Raw genomic sequence first — 22736 nt, 5'->3', positions numbered from 1 at the left:
CTATTGTGTTAGATCAGACATGTCAAACTCACAATGTCACGTGATGTTGCACAACCTATCGGGACTGTTTTTCCATTGCCTGCAATGGGGTGGGCATGGCTTCCGTGTGATGCATCCGGCCCGTGGGCCAGCAGTTTGACACCCCTGTGTTAGATGATTGCCTTCTACTGGTTTGAAACTCTGATAAATACCTCTAATTTAACCCAGTTGCTTTCAGATCATTACTCTGACTTTACTCATAGGAGCTTGTCATTTGGAATTGTGTTTCTGCTAACCTTATTTGAAGAAAAAGATACTTTAATAGATTTATGAAAGGTACAATATAGTGTTGATCTTCTTTGCTAAACTTTTTTAATATGAGCAGGGCAAGTAGAAGTAGCCAATTAATACTGTCATTTAGATGTACATAAAGTAAAAGAATATTGACTTTCATTAGCATATCTAGATACATGTGAAGGTTTTAATTTGTTAATTTTTCTTGTTCTTACTACTGATTATTAATTTAAATAAAGGTGGTTTCTGATATCGGTATGCGAGAGAGAAACAGTGATCAAAATTTCAAACTTGATGTCTTTGGTTTCCTTGGATGGAGTACTTCAGCCAGAATTGACTGTAAAGGAAGGAACATACCCTCTAAAAGTTAAACCTAATTTTTGGTTCTGCCTCCAAAATACATAAGTGTATATCTATCAGCTGATTATAACATGTGAGTTCTCTATATTCTGAATTGTTTTTAGCAGTTTTCCCATATTTCTGGTAAGCATAATTGAAATAACATAGCAGTTATAGTGATTTGATAGTAATATCTTATTATCACTCTGTAATGTTTTAGCCATACAGTATGAACAGTTTACTAAAGCAAACTTACCTCTGTCAAAGAAAGCTGAATTGTTCCATCCTTATCCTTATCTAGTATCTGAAATATTTCTGAGTAGAGAAACAATAGCAGATGTTAGATTTAATGCGTGATAAGTAAAAAATGCATGATAAGCCAAAAATTAAAAACTAAGGATAAATGGAGGTAATTAAAACCTGACCTTCAGAATCTGAGGTTCGATTACTTCTAGATAACGTTTTATATGATAGTCATAGATGTTTGTATGGGGAAAAACAAACTGGAAGTTTTCCTCTACAATGTGCACAAAACTCTTTTCTCCTTATGTAAGTTTTAGAATTAAGAAGGCAATGTGAACTTCATTTAACTGTTTTTTTGTCGAAGACCAGTATTACCTAAAACCTCTAAAGATCTTCCTTTCAGTTCAGGGTTAACTTAAAAAGTTGTATCATTAAAGGCATTTGATAAAGTAGACCACAACCTACTCCTTGGTAAGCTAGAAAAAGGTGGAACAGACTGTTGTGTAGTGAGTTCTTCGCGCAGGAAAGAAGACGAGGCAAGTGAGTTTAACAAAGTTTATTGCTTGCAGGATCTGAACTGAGAATTGGGCTGCAGCTTGCAGCAATTTATAGCCTGGCCTAGTAGGTTTAAAGCAACCATTTGCTACCTAGGGCAGCCAATAGCAGCACTGGAGACCTGAAGTCTGGGTTGCTGGAGAGCCATTAGCTGCTCCAGCTTACCACATGGTGTTACCATTCAGCCGAAGACTGGTTTAGACTCTTTAAAATGAGTTATAGTGGATTTGGCTAACAACAGTGCTTTTAAGTCCTGGAAACTTTTCTCATGAGTGCCCGTCCATTCCCACGGAGCTTTTTTATCTAAGAACCTGTGAAGAGGCTCTGCCAATGCAGCTTTGATAGGCAGGAAAGCATATAGGGAACGGTTGCTGGAATTGGGTATGTGTAGTTTAATGAAGAGAAGGGTGAGGGGTGACATGATAGCAGTGTTCCAATATCTCAGGGGCTGCCACAAAGAAGAGGGAGTCAAGCTAATCTCCAAAGTACTGGAAGGCAAGACAAGAAGCAACGGATGGAAACTAGTCAAGGAGAGAAGCAACCTAGAACTAAGGAGAAACTTCCTGACAGTTAGAACAATTAACCAGTGGAACAACCTGCCTCCAGAAGCGGTGAATGCTCCAACACTGGAATTTTTTAAGAAGAGACTGGCCAGCCATTTGTCTGAAATGGTATAGGGTTTCCTGCCTGAGCAGGGGGTTGGACTAGATGACCTCCAAGGTCCCTTCCAACCTATTATTATTATTATTATTATTATTATTATTATTATTATTATTATTATTATTATTATTATTATTAAAATAAAGACATTTTACAATAGTTTTCAATCACGGACAGGTATTTTTGTACTCAGGTAAAAAATCTTGCTGGGAGATGTAAAACAGTAGCAGTTTTTTTCTTTCTTCTTTCAAGAATGCTTACTGAACAAGCATTCTAGACAAATCATACAGGCCACAAAGCCATCAAAGTCAATGGCCATCTTGCTGCAGGCATAATGAATAATTATACTTTGCTGGATTTTGTTGCTGATAGTGAAACCTGTGGAGAAGAAAAGCCCATAATTAAAACATGAGTATGTGATTGTGCTGATCCTCCATAATTTAATTTGGTCAGTTCAGTATAGTTTAGAACAATGTTTTTCAAAGTCGACCACTTTAAGATGTGTGAACCTCAACTCCCATAATTCTGCACCCAGAATTTAAACAGATATTACTGGATTTTGGTTATTCCTCCTGATAGGTATGTATATTCTCGACAAAATTATCCCCAATAGGAAGCGCTTCTAGTAATTTGGGACTGCAATTATTAGGACTTTCAGCCAGCCGGCCACTGACCTTGTTGATTGGTTTTTACAAGTACTGAGGTATAATGCATCTAGTCTCAAACTCACCACATCACGTGATGTGTCACGACGTATCATGACTCTTTTTGCATTGCCGGCAATGGGGTGGGTGCGGCTTCAGTATGATAAAACTGGCCCGTGGGCTGGCAATTTGACACCCCTGATTGAGGAAAATACGTTGATTTTAAAAATAGATCAGTTGCTTACTGTGGTTTGGTAAGACTTGGAAGCTTGTGAACAGAATGTTTACTTAAATTTGATTCTTATCCCCCAGGTTTTTTTCCCTCCATTGATTTTTGTTCAGTCATGGACCTTATACTCCCTCATCAAGTCTCGAAGGGAATGAATCATAAGCTACTTCACAGGATTTTCCCTGTTCTTCTGTATGAAGGATAAGTAGAGTAGCTTTGATATATTTAGTCCAGTGAAATGGGACCTCTGGTTGCAGGGAGTCAGTTTCATACAAACATACTTTTTCCAGTGTTTGAAGCTTGATTTAAGTGCCAGCTGCAGCTATCATTTGTTGACATAGATCAGGGGTAGGCAACCTTGGCTCTTTTATGACTCGTGGACTTCAACTCCCAAAATTCCTAAGCCAGCCATGCTGGTTAGGAATTCTGGGAGTTGAAGTCCACGAGTCATAAAAGAGCCAAGGTTGCCTACACCTGGTCTAGATGGATATACATACTGAAAATCAGCATTTTCCCTCTGGAGTATTTTTTTTACCCTGAATGGATACTTTTCCCCCTGTACAAAGAGTTCTAAGACACTTTGAAGATAAAATACCATTAGCTATTAGGGCCCAGCAAGAATTATTCTTCTCAGTTGGCAGAAATATATACTTCTAATTGACCCAATGGTTACGATATATAAAGTTACAATATATTTCCATTCTGTCATTCTGTTCCAGGCATTAATTCAAGGATAAGTGGAACTGGGCTACTCAGGCTGGCCCTGCATCCCAATATGCACTGATTTGCTGAGCTGAATTTAAATATGAGGTGGTGGTTTATTGCTACTATACAGAAGAAAGTGCACAAGAAAAGTAAGCAGAACCAATGCATGGTTATTGCTTTCAGCATTTGTTGCATATGAAAACCAAGTGCAATAAAAAGTTTAATAAAGTATCATATTTTTTTAAAAAGCTCCTAATTACTAAACTCTCTTATGATGAACTTCAGAATGAGGCTGATGGGTGACAATGACAGGTTCTGTACTCATAAGGAGACACACAGGCTTCTGCAGAGGGAAGCAAGCAATAAAATGCATGTGGGAAATGACTGGCCATACATTTTGATAACTACATGGAGTTCCTTTGTATATGAAAGGCCCTGATTCAGAGATACACATATACAGTGTGGGTTGTATCTTCCAAGCTGCTTAAATAACAAAACAGCACATCTGCCAAAGAGGAGAGCAGTTGGAGAACAGCAGAAAAAGGTCAACTTTATAGGAAAGTCTAGGGAAAATATTCTTGATGCAAATAAGTATGTCCCCTACTGTCCTATCTATGATTACATTAGGAAAAAACACTGATGATAGGCAAACTTAAAGGATCATATGCAGAATGAATGAATGACCTTTTCATGGACATGATGCCATTTATTAGCAGTCAATTTGCCCTTTTTTTAACCTCAAAAAATGTGTATGTTCCAAATTGTAGTATTGGTTTTAATTTAGCTTAACTTCTTTAAATGTTGCATTTCTTTTTAGTATTACTGTGGTTGGTTGCATAGTCAGCCAGATATTTAGACTGGATCTGGCATTTTTATCCACCTGTCAAATCATAGGATAAGGAGATAATGATGAAGATGTGCTAGGTTATTATGATCTAAAGTCATTACAATAAATATACATTCCAGAATTATTTCCAAATCAGTTGCATTTTGCTGCAGATCCACAGCCATCTTTTCTAGATGAATCAATGAGAAAATATTTCCTGGAGAGAAAAGGAGGTGGGGGGCAAACTGACCTGCTTCCTTGAGAGCATTTCTCATTTCATGTGCATCTATGGTTCCAGAATAATTTGTAGCTACTTTTTTATAGATTTCCTAGACCAAAAGAGAGAGGGGGGGAAAGAAGCAGTGGCGTAGCGTGGGGGGTGCAGGGGGGGCCGGCCGCACCGGGCGCAACATCTGGGGGGGCGCGCTCGCACTGAGCTGCTCAGGGAGCCCCAAGGGCTGCACAGAGTTGGCTTGGCTCCGCTCTCGAGCTGCTCTTTCTTGCAAAGCGAAATGAGTCCGGCAGGTGAGATGGGTGGCCACATAAACTGAATAAAATAAATAGAAGCGGCCAACCCTCCGCCCAGGCTCAGGCCAACCGCAAGCGCCCCGCAGGTGCCCTGGCAGGTTTGGCCGAGCGAAGACGGACCCGCTGGCCGGCCGGCCTAGCTTCGTACGCATGCGTGGCTTTATTTAGCGGGGCTCACGTGCGAGCTTGAATGCAGCGGCTCTTGCAGGTCGGAGCCCCGCCCAGCCGCCCTCGAGAGGGACCCGGAAGCATCCCGCATGCGCGCGACTCTTCTTGGAAAGTCTACGCCGCTGCGGGGCGCGTCTTTTCAGCAGTGCCGTGACGTCACCGCCCGCCCGCCCCTCTATTTCTGCTTCCGGTTGCCTTGCCCCGGGTGCTGACAACCCACGCTACGCCACTGGAAAGAACCTACTGTTAGCTCTTTCAATCTAATTGTAGATATCTCAGGTCAACTAAAATATTAATGGCTGGGCCAACCAGGCAAGAGAGATAGTTGTTTCTGTTAAAACTGAATGGTGGAAAGAGGATTCAATTACCTCATGACAAGCTGTGTGTCCTGGGAAGTAATTCCCATAACCCAAGTTGCTTACAAGTCAGATGATGACTTGTATGAAATAAGCCTTTGAGAAATAACCCCTTTCCCTGCCAAAGACTGTGATGTGGAACTGAGGAACAATAGACAACTCTTGTTTCCCCAGGTTTCTTCTCCAAATAGATATTTAAAAGCTATTCTGACCTGTTAACTTAATAGGGTATTTTTGCATTGGTATACTAAATCACTAAATCACTGATGAAAATGTGTGATTAGTTATCCTGCCAAAATTTCATAGGATTTAACCAAGTTGTCAGCTGATCTGCAAAAATTAGCAACACAGATAATTCCCTACCCTCTCTTGCTGAACTGAGTGTCAGATGTAAGACAACTCTACTGGAATTGGAAACAAAACTAATAAGATTTTTTCATAGTGTGAATAAAATCCACATCTCAGAACTATATGCTTATCTTAAATTATTACTTTACTGCTCAGGTTTTTCCCCCAGTTTAAATAATTATCAAAGATGACGTCATATTTAGGAAGGATTTGTTTGCTTTTTACCAGATATTTCTGAATCTTCATCCAAAGGATCTTGAATTCTACAAATCCCAGGATACCATTTCCATCATTCTGGATAGTGTTAAGGTCTACTTCAAAATTTCAAACATATATGCTTAAAATGTACTGTAAAACTTTTCAATAAAAAAAAATTCAAACACATTTCTCTTAATGTTTTTTTTACATTCTTTCTTAAGCAAGAAATTCTGATCCCAATAAAGAATGCATAGTTCATGCAGGCACATAAATCTGTAGTTTTACCACATATAAAACAACACATTTCCTATTGCTACCTTTTAAAATAAAAATGGGTTGATCGGACCTGGACTCAATTTGAAAAATGATTATAGTGTTGTAGAATCACATGGATTGTATTTGGGGGACAGTAAGAACCTACCACTTCCTGAAAATCTTTTAGTAAAAGACAAAGGTTAAAATCTACTTTCTAGGTGCTCAAATCCATTTGGAAATTATCAGATTGGAAAACTGGTTTAGGAGTAATGATTACAATTACTCAGGTGACCCTGAGGACACAGACAAACCCTCAAGTGGCCTCAACGACTCTCTAAAAGAATGCAAATGACCAGCTGTCTGCAAGGAATATAAATCCTTCCATTCCTCACAATCCAGTCGGAGCTGAAGAAGCTTCTTGGATGAGAAGTGAAACGTCTTCAAAGAGAAAACAAGAAAGTCCAGTTGCCCCTTGAAAAAGCACCTTTGGGATAACCATGACCTGGATGACGGAGAATCTCCATATGGTTACATTCTGTTACTATATTGATGTCCAAAATAACAAGTGAACTACTAGAACAGCTTATGATTTTTCAGACCTCTCTGTATATTTTTATTATGTACGCAAAAAAGAGTATATATGCCATGAACATTTAGATTATGCACAATAACACAGGTAACTGAAGTTAGTGTACAAGAGATTATTGCAGAATTCAGGCAGAGCAAGAAAACAATCATGGAGCTGATAGTAAAGTTTTACTATCCTTGCTAACAGGCTGTTTAAATCAGTATTCTACTCTGCATTTTATGCCAATAGCAAGTGAAGACAAATGCACCAGAAATGAGATGTGTAAACCTTGATTTATCTAGGCAAAAGTTCACAAGGGAAATCCAGTGGAGAAGATTTAAAAGATACATCTAAGAGACTGATCATCTCCCTGCGTTTATGTTGAATCCATCACTTTTAATGTCTATTCCTATACAATAAAAGAGACAAAAAATGTTATTCAAATATTTTTCTGCATCCCATGGTAACACAAGATTTTCAGGTATGTCAATCTCTCCAGCTGAAGCAAAAAAGCCTTTATTTTTATTAGCTCATTTTGAAGAAAAATACCTTTCAGAAGAAAGATCACATGAGTACTGGTGTCAAGACAGTTACCTAGCAATTTCCCATTTCATTGCAAAAAGTTTTTAACATTGTTTTCAGTAACTTTAACAAAAACAAAAGGAATTTGAAAAGGTGACCTAGAAAAAAATTACCTTGATTGTGCGTGCGTGTGTTTGTGTGTGTGTGTAAAATAGCTACCTTTTTGTCTTGCCAAACAGAAGCTGTGTGCTGAATCTGGAAAAAAGTTCTGTCAGAAATAACTCACTGGAATCCCAGAAACCAAGAAGTCCAGCAAAGGTGAATTAGAAGAACAGATGTTTTGAGGAGCATTACTTTTGAAGGAAATTGGTAACTGGGAATTTGTATTAGATGACGACTAATACATCCACTTTCAAGGCTATCTGCCTTCTTGGTTTTACAAGGCCAGATCCTGAAGTTGAAACTCACTTTGGCCACCTAATGAGAAGGAAGGACTCATTGGAGAAGAGCCTAATGCTGGGAAAGGTTGAGGGCAAGAGAAGAAGGGGACAACAGAGAATGAGGTGACTCGCTGGAGTAACTGAAGCAGTAGGCGTGAGCTTAAATGGACTCCAGAAGATGGCAGAGGACAGGAAGGACTGGAGGAACATTGTCCATGGGGTCGGGATGGGTCAGACACGACTTCGCAACTAACAACAACATAGACAAGAACAAGTTAATTTTATATTAGCCTGGAGTGACTAGTAGGGTGTTATACTATAATCTGTTCAGAAGGTTCATTTAAAATACTATGTCATGTTTTAGAAGGTCAGAGTCATTTTAGAGTCTTTAAAATCAAAAAGGGTGCTTGAGCTGTGGCCATCAAACCCTTACCCTTTGGCTAAATTTCAATCTGAAACAGCACTACAGGAAAATTCTGTAGTCAGCCAGAATCAAGTTTTATTTAATACTCCCAAATCCATTTCCTTGCAGCTAGGATCCATTAATTAAATGAGCTTTGCACAAATATTGGTAGATCCTTCTAGTCAGAAAAGCTGGAGATTTCAGAAACCAAGGAATGTTTTATTTCTGTAGGTTGGATGAATGTATTCAGACCTTTTGCCATGAAGATGTCACACTCATGTTACTTATGGGAACAGCTTTATATTCGTATTTGCCAAGGATATGTATATATACATACAATATTTGCAAGGCAAGGCTGCTTTAACAGCCTTGGCTTACTGGAGATTGGTATTACAATGCTACATTGCTTTGTCTTTGACTCATAGACTGTTGGGCTGAATGAATATGTCAATTAAAAACTAGTCAACTGGACATCATAATAGGCTTTTTTTCCAGTCCAGTCCAACAGATAAATATACTGTTCATAATTCAGTCCAGGCAAGCAGCTTCCTGAACTGAATCCCAAACGAAGCTGCTTCCTTTCCATAATGTTTCACACAACATGCATGCAAACATACACGCATCCATCAATATGCCACATAAGATGTGATATCCTTCAGAATATTTTTTCCAAATTTCTCCCTCACCCTTACCTTTTTTCCTACCTGGAAGTTTGAAAGAAAAGCAGAAGCAGTGCAAATATTGATTAATGACAGAAAGAATATTTACAGAAGAAACTGGATTTACAAAATCATAATCAGAGAAAAGGTTAATCAATCCTTCTTAACCATAATTTCCCTGCTCCATTTGCTCTCCCCTGAAGTTAATTCTCTCTCTAAAAATTATAGTAGTTAGGCTAATTGGTCATGTAAAAATTTGTCAGAATTCTGCTCAGGCTGGTTGATAAAGGACTACCACTAGATGAATAAATGTGGGGAAGACCCTAGTAAGGGGTCCCCAACCCCCAGTCTGTGGACTGGCACTAGTCTGTGGTATGCCAGCAACCAGTCTGCACAAACAAGGCCCTATCTGTGGGATCCAGGCAGCATACAAATCCACATCCCCTTCAGTCCACAGAAAAACCTTTCTCCACAGAACTGGTCCCTGGTGCCAGGCTTCTGGTTTGCGCACGTGGCACTTCTGGACGTGCAGGAACAGCCTGCTTCCTGCCGTCAGTTTCTTTCTTTTTTGGAGGACCCTGAAAAGGGTCAAAAAACGCCCTGGAGGGGCGATTACCAAGAGGAGGACTTTCCTGCGATTGCAGAAGGGCAGCAGGCCTCTGCTGGAATCCGGAATCATCTCCTTTGGCCCGTAAAAGAAGAGACCGGCCATAAAGATGGCCGATCATTAAGCCACTCCCTGCCGAAAGCCAAAGCACTACCTAGCACTAAGAAGCAATCAGGAGGACCTGGGTGAGCTTTTACCTTTCTTATTCCCTAACCATCTTCCTGTGGGACTTTCCTGAAAATCTCTTTCTCCATTTTTTTAGAAAACAGTGAATATCTACTTTGGGAACAAATCTTAAAGCCTCAAAGCTACAAAAGAACTTTAATTAATTCAGCAAAGAAATTAAGTAATTTCATCTGTATTTATTAAAAAGCTTCTATTTGTTTCTGGGAATCCACTACCATATCTTTTCTCTAAGCTGTGAATTAAGGAAAAAAATTGGACTAATCCTACAAAAGTTCTATATGAATTTGGAAAAAGAAAAGAAAAGAAAATTCCTACATTGCATGTTATATGTTACTGGTGACATCTTGTGGCAAAACCTAGTACAGCAAGTAAATTTCCTTTTTTTGTTGTGAGAGCTGACTGAATAACACAGCTGTCCTTGACACTAAGATAAGGGTGGGAACACCTGGCACTGAATACAACTCTTCAGGAGGTGGAAAATCTTTGACTACTATTAAAACAGCCTCCATGGAAGATTTAACTGTAAACAACAATGAAATGGATGAATACATCCCACCACTTGATTATAACCTGATACTAGGCACGATTTTGGCAATGACAGAGCAAATTAAAACCAAATTGCAAGAAAAATCTGACAACTTAAAGCCACCAAATCAAATTTTGACTTTAAATGAGGAAAAGATAACACAAAATCAAACAGAAGAAGTGGAAACTAACACTAAAATAGGAGATTTCAAAGAACAACAAAAGCAACCTACAGAAGACCTTAAAGTCCAAATGTTAATGGCAACTACAAAACTTACAACCCAAAAGGAAAACAACACCAAGAGTGAAGACAGCAAAGGCCTTCAAATACAATATATTGAGAAATCAATTAATCAAAGGACAATCATAATACCAGCTACTACTTTCTACCTAACCCAGATAGAATTAGAAGAACAAAAAAATTTGATTGATTTAATGACAACTATATTATATCAACCATCAAAAACTGAATTATCAAAGCAAAAATACAATGGTTACAAAGGGGACATCATCCTTGCAAAACTGACATTTGGATACGCTCCCTGGATTCAAATAAGGGGTATAGGAAGAAACGAGGATACATTTGAGATTTTAAAGAAGCCAAGAGTGAAGCATGATTGGCACAAAAGGAAGGCAAGAGTTAGATTTTTTTAAAAAAACTGAACTTGTTTCTCTTTTGGGATTCCTAAAGATAGACTATAAAAATATCTTTTTTATGGATTAAGGGGAATCCCAAAAAATATAACTGATTTTACATTTAGCTTTTAGATCGGTGTAAAGGAAAACAAATGTAAGCTTTTAGAATATAACTCCGAACTATATTTTAGAACTTGGAATGACATATCAAAAGATAGTATTTTAATAATTGATGTATGGTCAAGATGACTTATAGAATATTCAGTGGTTACTTTTGAACCATAGTATAGAACAGACATGTCAAACACAAGGCCCGGGGGCCGGATCCGGCCCGCGAAATGGTTTCATGCGGCCCGCAAAGCCATCCTGGAAACAGTGAGGGAACGGCCCCCACTGCCTTGGCCCTGGCCCAGAGACCCTCCTTCTGCCAGAGACGCCCAGATCTGTCCCACTCCTGCCCAGGCCCCCATAGGCACCCTTGATGCGAACGATGTAGAGCTGGCCATGCCCACCCAGTAGGCCATACGCACTCTAGCCACGCCCACCCTGGCCACACCCACCCGGCCCCCTGAGGGTAACCACAATGCTGATGTGGCCCTCAATGAAATTGAGTTTGACACCCCTGGTACAGAATCTAGAATTTTATATATAAAAGATAGTATTTTAATAATTGTTGAATGGTTAAGGCAAAAAACATATTTCTAATAACTGGTGATTTCTTAAGATGAAAATTAGACTTTAATGGTAAAACATAAGAATGCTTTGTAATGAACAATATATGTTTTGTAGACAAAAGCATTATTCTTTATTGAAATAGGGAATTGTGGGTTACCCCAAAATTAAGCTTTTTCGTATATACTATAGGCCACTCTAGAATATCCTATTGCAATTAGATAAAATTTTAAAAACAGGATATTGATATGTATTACTGAAAATGTATTTTAAGTTTTGTTGATTGACTAGGTTACAACTAGAAATGTACTAACTTGCCTATTTTGACTATATAATAACTAAGGGAAGTAGAGAGGGCATCTCTGTTGATGTAACCTGAACTATTTACAACTGGTTATTTCTTATTTTAACTACCCAACCACCATATTGTTTCACAAATACATGTATTTGTAAATATTAAAAAATCAATAAAACTTGTTTTTTTAAAAAAAGAACTGGTCCCCGGTGCCCAAAAGGGTGGGGGCTGCTGCCCTAGTGGATGACTACAGGGGCAGTGCTGAGGGCAATTGGCCGCTGTACTAATGAGATTAGAGATTTGAAGTTATTGTGCTCTGAGGTAGTATCCACATAGAAAGTGTATTGGCTATCATTTATTTCCAAGTGCAGTTCAGGCTGCTGATTGTCAATGCTATCAATGCTCAGGGGGTGGCTGTCTTATTTCCCCAAATACATTCTGATCACCAAATCAGATTAATAGAGGAGGCCTGCTAACAGTCTCTTCCAAACAGTGGGGTATGACAAGAGGGGGGCATTCTCAGTGATTGTTCCCCTCCTTTGGAACAACTTATCCCCCAAAGAAAGAATGGCCCCAAGGAAAGAATAGCCTTTGGAGATGAGGTGCTGAAATAGGAATAGCATCATTGGTGGACACTGTTTTGTGGTTTCTTTTGTATTTTATTGTGATTATTTGTATTGCATGGTATTTAGATTTTCTAGGAGTGAGGCAGTTGATAAATCTTATCATTCAATAAATAAATGTTCTGGCCACATAGCCTAAAGTGGCTGGACAGACCACTCCAGACAGCAGGTAACCTTAACACGTTTATTAGAACAGAGCGAGCAAGTAATAGGAACACTTGGCTATTTATAGTCTGGTGCCGGTCGAATAGTCCAATCACTACCCGGTCTTCTTCCCGCTTCTTTTCTCCTCCAATCAGCTTTGCGGTTCGTTTGACAGTTCGGATCCTCGTGCGGCGGCTTGTGTTGTTTTGACAGCCGAGAGCTGTCAACTCGTGCGCATGCGCGAGTCCGGAGTTTTGACAGCTGTCAAAACTCCCTCGTGTTCCGCTGTCAACGTTTTACCTCATGTACCGTTTGTTAATTGTTAACCTTTATGAACCATTGACGTTAACACATTAACTGCCCCCCCATAACTGTATTCTGTATACATATAATACACCCCTTACCCATCCCCTGGTTGGTTTCCACCCCCATGTGTTTGTTTGTTACTTCCTCCCCATTCGTAGTCCTGCAAATATGTGGGTGCTTTTCGTAATCGGCCGGATCGTCGCAGGGAAGCCTCATTTCTGGGTTCTGGTTCGTCCTGTGGTTGATGTGGCCCTGCCTCTTCGGCAGGTGGAATACTTGGTATGAAGGAAGGTAAAAGGGGTTGTTGTGGTGGTGGTGGGGGTGTAATTTGTGGTTTGCGGATACGTAGTTGGTCTACGTGTCGGCGTAACTGGCCTTGTGAGTCTGAATGAATTAAGTATGAGACGGGGCCGGTTTGTTTTATTATAACCCCCTCAATCCATTTTTGGTTGCTGGTGTAATTCCGTGCCCAGATGGTTTGGCCTGGAGAGAAGGTTCGTGGTAGTAGTGTTGGGGGTTCTTGGTGGTTAGATGTTCTATCAGGGTGCAGACGGTCTAATCTTGTTATTAGTCTCCTGCCCCATCGAAGCTCCGCAGGCGTTTTCCCGGTGGTGGTGCCCGGCGTGGTGTGTTGGGCTAGGAGAAATTGACTAAGCCGCTGGTGCCAGTTTCCTTTTATGAACTTATTAAGTGCTTCTTTAGTGGACCTTACCATAATTTCTGCCATCCCATTCGACGATGGGTGGAATGGCGCTGACGTCACCAGCCTAATACAGTTCCTCGAAGCGAACATCTGAAATTCACGAGAAGTGAATTGTGGGCCATTATCAGAAACTATGACATCTGGCAGGCCATGTGTTGCGAAAACTTTCCTAAGTGCTTGAATAGTGGAGTATGATGTAATTTTATTTAAGGGAATCACTTCGAGCCATTTGGAAAAACTGTCAACTATTATTAAGAAATTCTGTCCTCGTATCGGTCCCGCAAAATCTAGGTGGATGCGGGACCAAGGATTTTTTGTCGTTTCCCATTTATGAACTGGGGCCTGGGGTGGTTCACCTCTCGTTAGTTGGCAAGCATAACATCCCCCTACGTGTTGTTCTATGTCTTTGTCTATCCCAGGCCACCATACATAACTCCTGGCAAGAAGCTTCATTTTGACCATCCCTGGGTGTCCCTCATGAAGGGTTCTTAATGTTTGTTGTATGTTTGAATGTGGTATCACCACCCTGTTTCCCCATAATAAACAGCCTAAGTGTGAGGTTAGTTCTAATTGTTTGGAAAAAAATGGACGGAACCTTTCCTCTGGGCACTTGTGAGGCCATCCTGTTGTGACCCATCGCAGGACTCTGCTGAGCGTGTTGTCCTTAACGGGGTTGTCAGCAATGATTTTTGCTGTTAGGGGGCATTCTGGTAGTTCATTGATAGCCAGTATGCCGCCTGCGGGGGCTGGGTCTGGGTCGAAACGCTGTATTGGAAGTCTGCTTAAACAGTCTGCATGTCCAAGTTCCCTGCCTGGCTTGTATATCAGTTTGTAAGAGTATGCTGATAAGAAGGTTGACCAGCGCAGGATTCTAGGGGATAATATTTGGGGAGTTGTTTTATTCCAGGTAAAGATGCCTAATAGGGGTTTGTGGTCTGTGAAGATAGTGAAAGGTCTGCCATACAAATAGTCGTGAAATTTTTTAACTCCGGCCACGATGGCCAGAGCCTCCCTATCAATTTGGGCGTAATTCCTTTCAGTTTTAGTAAGTGTACGGGAATAGAATGCGATGGGTCTTTGAGTGTCATCCTGGTCTAGGTGACTTAAGACGGCTCCTATTCCATATGGAGATGCATCGCACGCGATGCAGACAGGGGCGTCCTCTTTGAATAAGGTGACAGTGGAGCTTTTGCAAATAATGTTTTTTAGTGACTGGAAACTATTCTCGTGTACTTTTGACCAGGACCAGGGGCTGCCCTTGTCTAATAATCTATGAAGCGGTTCAGCAATTGTAGCCTTGTGGGGCAGGAAGGCGTGATAAAAATTTAATAGTCCTAAAAACGCCTGAAGTTCTTGTTTGTTTTTGGGGCTGGGGGCTGCTTGAATAGCTTTTAGTTTGTCATTGGTAGGGTGGATGCCCTGGGCATCGATTTTATACCCGAGGAATTCCGTAGACGGAACTCCTATGGAGCACTTTTCTCTCTTTAGTTTAAATCCGGCCGTTCTGAACCGGTCTAACACAGCTGACAGCCTGTCAGCTAAAATGGCTTCTGTTTCTCCGGCGATGAGTACATCGTCGAAGTAAGGGGAAACTCCTGGGATTCCTTTTAAAGTTTTTTCCATGATACTTTGAAATATGCCTGGGGCTGCCGAAATGCCAAATTGTAGTCTTGTCACTTTAAATGCACCGCGGTGTGTGACAATTGTCTGGGCGACCGCAGTGTCATCTGTCACAGGCAATTGCAAATACGCCTGCGTGAGGTCTAATTTCGCAAAAATGGCGCCTGAGCGAATAGAAGCTAGGACATCTCTTACTGCTGGAATGGGGTAAGAATGGGCATTAAGCGCTAAGTTCACGGTCCCTTTATAGTCAGCGCATATTCTGATTTGTCCATTAGGTTTTACTGGTGTTACGATGGGGGTTTCCCAGCTGCCCCCTTCCGTAGGTACTAAGACCCCCAGCTTGACGAGGCGTTCCAATTCATCCTCAATTTTTTGTTTGAGGGCGAAGGGAACCCTCCTGGCCCTAATTTTGACAGGTTGTATGGCGGGGTTCAAGTTAAGGTTGATGGGCGGACCTGTATATTTGCCTAAAGAACCGTCAAATACGTCTGCATACTTCCTGCAGACGGCCTCGAGGTTTGACGTTTGTACCGCGTTAACGCCAGTAATGGCGATTCCTAAGGGGTTAAACCAATTTAACCCTATCAGATTAGTGCGGTTTCCACTGGTGACTATTACTTCTAGGGGTCCCTTGAATTTTTTGTACTCCACCCAGACCTTAGCTTTACCCTTGAGCTGAATTGGAGTTTTCTGGTAGTCTGCCAATTGAACCTGAGGAGGTTCTAACGGTATTATTTTTTTACTGTTCCGGCAGACTTCCCTAAATGTCTTAAATGAGATTAGTGTTACAGCTGAGCCTGAATCCACCTCCATATCACAAAGGACCCCTTGCAGCCTAGTTTTGATTTTTACCTTAGGGCTCAAATTGTGCACCCTGTCGATTGCCTCTATTAACACTTCTGGCATTTTTCCCTTACTGGCTCGGTAGGAGATCGTACCTGGGGTGGTAGCCTCTACTTCATGCAGATTGTCATGGGGGCGGCTTCGGCAGACGGGTTTGATGTGGCCCGTCTTGCCACAGTTGTGGCATTTAGCGCTCCTAAACCGGCAATTGGCCCGGGCATGGTTGCCCCCACAACTGGCACAGGCGTCGCGTTGTTCACTTGGCGCGAAGTTTCTTGGCTTGGGCCGGACGTTGGTGTCACTGCGCCTGTTTTGCCTTCTTTCCATACGGCGTTGTATGGCATCCGTGTCGGTCAAGTCTATGGATTCTTCGTCGCTGAAAGATGCTTCGTCCTGGTGGACGCTGCTCTGGGGTTCCGTCACCGTTCGGTTGAGGGACTTCTTATGGTTGTCCTCGTATGCCAAAATCTCCCGTGAGACCTGGGCAAGCGTCATCTCAGGTTTTGACGTGAGTTTCTTTCTGAGGCGTTCGTCTCTCAGGCCGATGACCACCTGGTCCCGGATCCACTCTTCTAAATCAGGAAAGTTGCAGCTTCGGGCGGCGTGCCGGACTCCTGCGATGAAGTCGTTCGCAGCTTCATCCGGCCGCTGTCTTCGCTGGGCGAACTGTACTCGCCAGTACAGTTCCGAGCGAGCCGGCATGTAGTGTTTGCTAAGCCGGTCGATGAGTTCAGCATATGGGACCTCGGTAATCGGTACGGGGCTGAATAGCCCGACAGCAGCATCATAGACGGGTGGCCCGCTGATGTAGAGAAGGGCTGCTGCTTTGGCTCTGTCATCCGTGATCTTGCTGACGAGGAGAAACCCCTCGACCTGCCCCAGGTGCGATTCCCATCGCTCGGGGTGGTGAGTGTCGAATTCTCTCACTCGTCCGAAATTAGCCATGCTGTCAAAGTTCGGTGGTCCGCTTCACTGTGGAAGTTAAAACTTCCAGTGACTAGCTCAGTTGGCCGGAACTGCCTTCCTGGCCGTGACTTCAGCTCGTGAAGCGGATCCCACCTTCGTCGCCAGTAAAGTGGCTGGACAGACCACTCCAGACAGCAGGTAACCTTAACACGTTTATTAGAACAGAGCGAGCAAGTAATAGGAACACTTGGCTATTTATAGTCTGGTGCCGGTCGAATAGTCCAATCACTACCCGGTCTTCTTCCCGCTTCTTTTCTCCTCCAATCAGCTTTGCGGTTCGTTTGACAGTTCGGATCCTCGTGCAGCGGCTTGTGTGGTTTTGACAGCCGAGAGCTGTCAACTCGTGCGCATGCGCGAGTCCGGAGTTTTGACAGCTGTCAAAACTCCCTCGTGTTCCGCTGTCAACGTTTTACCTCATGTACCGTTTGTTAATTGTTAACCTTTATGAACCATTGACGTTAACACATTAACTGCCCCCCCCATAACTGTATTCTGTATACATATAATACATAGCCCTTTGGATGTGAAGGTGTGCAGAGGTTGCCTGCATCTCCTTGGACACACATTGCCCCTGGATTGTGCTGTAGCCGCAATGGACATCCAGAAAATGGTGCAGTTGCTTTAAGAAGTGTCAGAAAGTTGCTACATGAATTCCCCCGCCCCAAAGTTGTTTTCACATCCAAAGCACTCTGTTATCCTATTAAGCAAAGCAAATGAAGGATGATTTTATGATACCAATATAAAAACTGATTGATATGAATTACTGATACAGATCTATTAATTCAAAGTTCAAAAATATACTATTTATCTAATCTTAATATACATTTATATCTTTGTCTCTTACCTCCCTAGAAAGCTTTTGGAACACCCTTTTGAACTCATCTGTATCCTTGTCTATAACTTGAGGCTAAAAGAGAAGATATTATAAACAGAATATTTTTACTAAGGAAGGTGACAGTTCTACTGAAGAACCCTGAGGCATTTTGACTAACCAGGTATATAGCTTGCAGGAAACATTCTCAGAGAGTATATGCCATAACAACACTAGCTAAAACAGCCCAATTTGATTTTAATGACGTATTTTATATAGTACATGTTAGCTTATACCTAGCTTTGTTAATTTCTAGGCTGCCTAGCTGATATCTCTTCTATTTTCTATCCTTTAGGGTATTTCAATAAGGAAAACAATTTTGATTGAGAAAAGTGAATTATAATTCCAAAAAGTATTTGCTATGAAATCCCATAAAACAGGGTATCTCAAAATTTGTGGTATCAATTTGATTTTTGTGAAAACCGACCTATATAAATATAGATGGCAGCAGCCATGCAAGCATGCTATTTTTATCAATCGCTTCCCAAAGTGGTGAGCTTGGCACCATCCCCTCTTCCTGGCTCTGAAGCACTTCCAACCAGGTCTGACCCCACCCCCCTCTTCCCTGTCAGCCATTTACATGCATAGCCACTAGTTCCTATATTCCCTTGACTGACATGCTGCAGTCTCTATCCACCTGCCTTTCAGCACTTATGGACACCAAAAAATTTAAGGAGACTTCTCCCTTTATTTGTTCATCCCATCCACCCAGATGCAGGACCCACCAGAAAGTTTTGAAAATAGCACTTGTTGCAATTTAACACAATTTCTTTACCTTCGAGAAATGCAAGTCTGGATATATCTCTCATAGTCCATTAAAAACAAAACTAAGGCTGACATGTTTCTATGCCAGCCTTTTAATCTGCCAGTTTCCTTTTTTTAATAAAGGGTTCTTAGATTTGGCTTGATAAAGTGATTTTTTTTAATATGGCTTTCAAAGTAAACATGTTAATTTGATTCTGCTTAATTTATTTACCTCATATGGATTAGCAGTGGCAGTGTGCCCAATTTCTCTGTAATTAAGAAAAATGTTGCAATTATGGTGACTTATAGTTTCAAAAAGAAATACAATTAAATAAAAACAAGCTACAAACTTGAAATATAATCCATGAATTTCAATGTCATGTGAGAATGACTATTAAAATATTCGATCTTTGGCTCTGGATGGGATTCCCCAAGCAAAGCTGGTCTGTAATCTGGGGGTACTCCTGGCTTCACAGCTCTTGCTTAAGGAGCAGGTGACAGCCTCAGCAAAGAGGGACTTTGTGCCATTTATGGGCTTTTCCTGGGTTGGCATTGCTTACTGAATTATTACAGCTTGCACTTCATGGGACTGCTTAGGTAATCCAGAATGTAGTAGTTCGTGAAATTATGTCCACCATTTGATTTGGTCCTGTGAACCTCTGTTCTGACTGAGAACCGCACTAGTTGCCAGTTTGTTGCCTGGTTCAAATTAAAGGGCTGTTGGTACTTTTAAAACCCTTCATTTCAGGACTTTGGCATCCATGGGACTGTCTTCTCCTAGAGATGCCTGCCCATTAGTTATGATCTCTAAGAGTGGGCCCCTTCTGTCCTGACCCTCAGGGAATGTCATCTACACGCACCACACAGAAGGTTTTTTCCCATCATTACCTCCTGATATCAGACAAGGTCTAACTTGGTTAGCCTTTCAGAAAGCATTTAAGACCTTTTTGTGCAATGGGCCTTTGAACAAGGCTGTATTTGTTTCCTTTCTGGTAGCTGAATGTTTATATTGATTTGTCTAAATCAGTGTTTCTCAACCTCAGAAATTTAGCAAGCCCACACATCTTCATGTTGCTAAGGCTGAGAAACACTGGCCAAGATATTTGCAATTGTTGGTGTTTCTAGTTCTTAAATGATACAATATGAGAGTCATATAACTAGCATATAAATCTAGTTCAACAAACAAGCTGAAGTCACCATCTAAAATGCATCAGAAAGCCCTGAACATATTCTAGATCTGTTGTGCCACCTATGCCATCTACGTTGCCTGACTTCAAAGCTGAATGAGAAAAAAATAGGATCTGAAAACACCCCATCCCTTCCTGAAAGAAGGCAGCAGGGTAAGGAAGACGGCCAAAGATTCTTGCAATGTTGTCTTCTCTGTATATATTTGCCTGAAGTTAAGTTTCGTTTCTGATGCCCTTCGTGAGGCTCTCAAGAAAAGGATTTTCTCAGTGATCACAACATAATGGAGGTTAAACCTTCTAAGCAAGAATTACCTGGCATTTCCTACAGGGTTGTTTTAGTAAACTAACTCTCATTTTGTTTGCGATCTTGAAAAGTGCATTGTTAGCAAAGTGTATGTTTAGTACAGTGTATTTGGTTTAAGGTCTCCATTAGATTTTTCTTCAAATCTATAATTGTTTTAACTACATTTTTTGCTGTTGTATTTTGTTCATTTTATTTTTGTGAGTCATCCTGAAAACTATGTACGGTATATAAATACCATGAAAAAAATAAAAATAATAGCCATTGTCAAATTTTATCATTCCTACTTAATACTAATGTGCTCAACTGCCAGTTTGCCTTTCTTGCTACCTATAATTTCCATCTAAATATAGACTTAACTTTTTACTCTAGTCCAAAAAAATAACTTTTCTCCAGTAATTGTATCTTTGACTATAGTCAGAAGGAAGAGTCTGAACAGGTTCAGATAAAGGAAATTGTGATATTTTTCTTAATTTTTAAATAAGTTGGAAACTAAAACTGTTATCTTAATTCAAGGGGGGCCAGGGTGCTCTTTATTGCTCTCTGCTTTCACTTTTCCTTTCCAATTCAATTTACGTCTCCTTTCCTATGGATCAGAATGACTTTGCTCTCTCCTCTTCTGGTTCTCAGCATTTTTGTGCTCGCTCTCCCGTTATCTTGTAGTTCAGTGTGCTTCTTTTATCATCTTTCTATCCCAAACTGTTCTACCTGTGAGGATGCATCTCTCAGTTCATTATAGAAGAGATGGGAAAAGGATAATGAAGACTGATAGAAAGGGATGTTTTAGCAACATAAAATTCCTTGTAAATTCCTTTTAGCTTTGTGTGTATTAATAGATTGAGAACGATCATTGCCCAGCTCTCAGGTTCACCCCACTAACTTTTTATTTTATAACTGTAATCTCTGATGGAAGAACTTGATTAAGTAGACTTCATTCTCAACTGCAAGAATTGGGACCCCGTGGTCTTCTAGATCAGTGTTTTTCAACCACTGTTCCGCGGCACACTAGTGTGCCGCGAGATGTTGCCTGGTGTGCCGTGGGAAAAATTGAAAAGTAATTATAAAATACTTTCTTTGTGTTTATTTGATTCCTATTCAAGAGAATTACTTTATATATAGTCAATATAGGCACAGAGTTAAATTTTTTAACATTTTCTAATGGTGGAGTGCCTCGTGATTTTTTTCATGAAACAAGTGTGCCTTTGCCCAAAAAAGGTTGAAAAACACTGTTCCAGATTACTCACACAACAAACCCCGCTATTAAGACTGCTGGCCATACTGGCTGGACTTTATAGGAATTAGAATTCAGTTATATCTGGAGACCACAGATGAAGCACTCCCTTCCAAATGCACATATATTAAACAATTTCCATGCAAAATGGCATGATATTTTTTGGCATGTGGTGGTAGAAGATACATACAAGAGCTTTAATCTGTTTCACAGAGAAGATCCTAAGGCAGAACTGTCCATCATAGATGTAGGGCACAATAAGATAATCGCCCTGTGATAGGTGGAAGTGACTTGATGCTTCACGCAATTTGACGACTAAATGAGCTACAGGTTTATTTATTGAGAACAACTCTCTGCTTAGATGAGCATCAGCTTGGCTTTCTAACTAAAGAGAACAATAAGAGTGAAAACATTAATTGCACACAAGAATCAAAATAGAGAGCATGACAAATATTCTTTTCAAGCAGGTAGATAAGTGATCATGCTGGGACTTCATTGTATAACTTGTCCTACTTACATATACTGGCACACTGGGCAGACCTTTGCTTCATCTTACATATTTAAGTTGATGATGTTGCCTCTTTTTTTTGGTTGGAAAACTGAATTCAACATGTAACTTAAGTCTTATTTTAATCAAATATAGCCAACATCATATTATAGAAATCTCTCTAGAGAAAGTCTGGATGGTAGGAGTACTAAAGCCGGGCTATTGTAATCTATATGAACACTGGAGTATTGATACACTTTTTTGTGTCTGTTTGCAGTCATCTAGAAGTTATCTAGATTTTTATACCCTGGTTCTGGTAGCTCTAAGATGACTTCCATATTTTCAAGATTTTGTTGTTGTTGTTAGTTGCGAAGTCGTGTCCAACCCATCGCGACCCTATGGACAATGTTCCTCCAGGCCTTCCTGTCCTCTACCATTTTCTGGAGTCCATTTAAGCTCACGCCTACTGCTTCAGTGACTCCATCCAGCCACCTCATTCTCTGTCGTCCCGTTCTTCTATTGCCCTCAATCTTTCCCAGCATTAGGCTCTTCTCCAGTGAGTCCTTCCTTCTCATTAGATGGCCAAAGTATTTGAGTTTTAGCTTCAGGATCTGGCCTTCTAAAGAGCAGTCAACCTTTCAAGATTTAGGCTACAAATAAAAATGTATCTACATATCTGTCTACTTGGATTTTGAGTGCTATTGTTCTTTCAGTTGACAGTGTTACTGGTTGGTAAATGTGTTTTTCTTTCAGGCTCTTGATGGTTATATCCTAGTTCTGTACATCTATTGTCTTGCATACCATTTTGAGCTCATTTTAGAAAACAAAGTGATTGTTTATTATCATTATTGGTAATAACAATACTGA

At 40.7% G+C, this 22736-nt stretch overlaps 1 pseudogene across 1 annotated transcript in view; it reads right to left on the bottom strand.

The window, feature by feature from the left end:
- Positions 1-236: 236 nt before the first annotated feature.
- LOC310649210 (calpain-8-like) overlaps positions 237-22736 on the bottom strand; it is a 60784-nt pseudogene continuing 38284 nt past the window's right edge. Inside the window, exons 10-18 of the transcript in view lie at positions 21573-21767; positions 17893-17955; positions 16343-16562; positions 7244-7304; positions 6100-6168; positions 4725-4803; positions 2332-2448; positions 869-927; positions 237-275 (exon numbers count right to left, since the gene is read on the bottom strand). The product of the transcript in view is annotated as a calpain-8-like (transcript). The remainder of the gene's footprint in view (positions 276-868; positions 928-2331; positions 2449-4724; positions 4804-6099; positions 6169-7243; positions 7305-16342; positions 16563-17892; positions 17956-21572; positions 21768-22736) is intronic.

The sequence above is a fragment of the Vipera ursinii genome (genome assembly GCF_947247035.1).
Source record: "Vipera ursinii genome assembly, chromosome: 1".
NCBI lineage: Eukaryota > Metazoa > Chordata > Lepidosauria > Squamata > Viperidae > Vipera > Vipera ursinii.
Note: the sequence above shows the minus strand (reverse complement) of the source record. Positions and strands in the feature narration are given on the sequence as shown.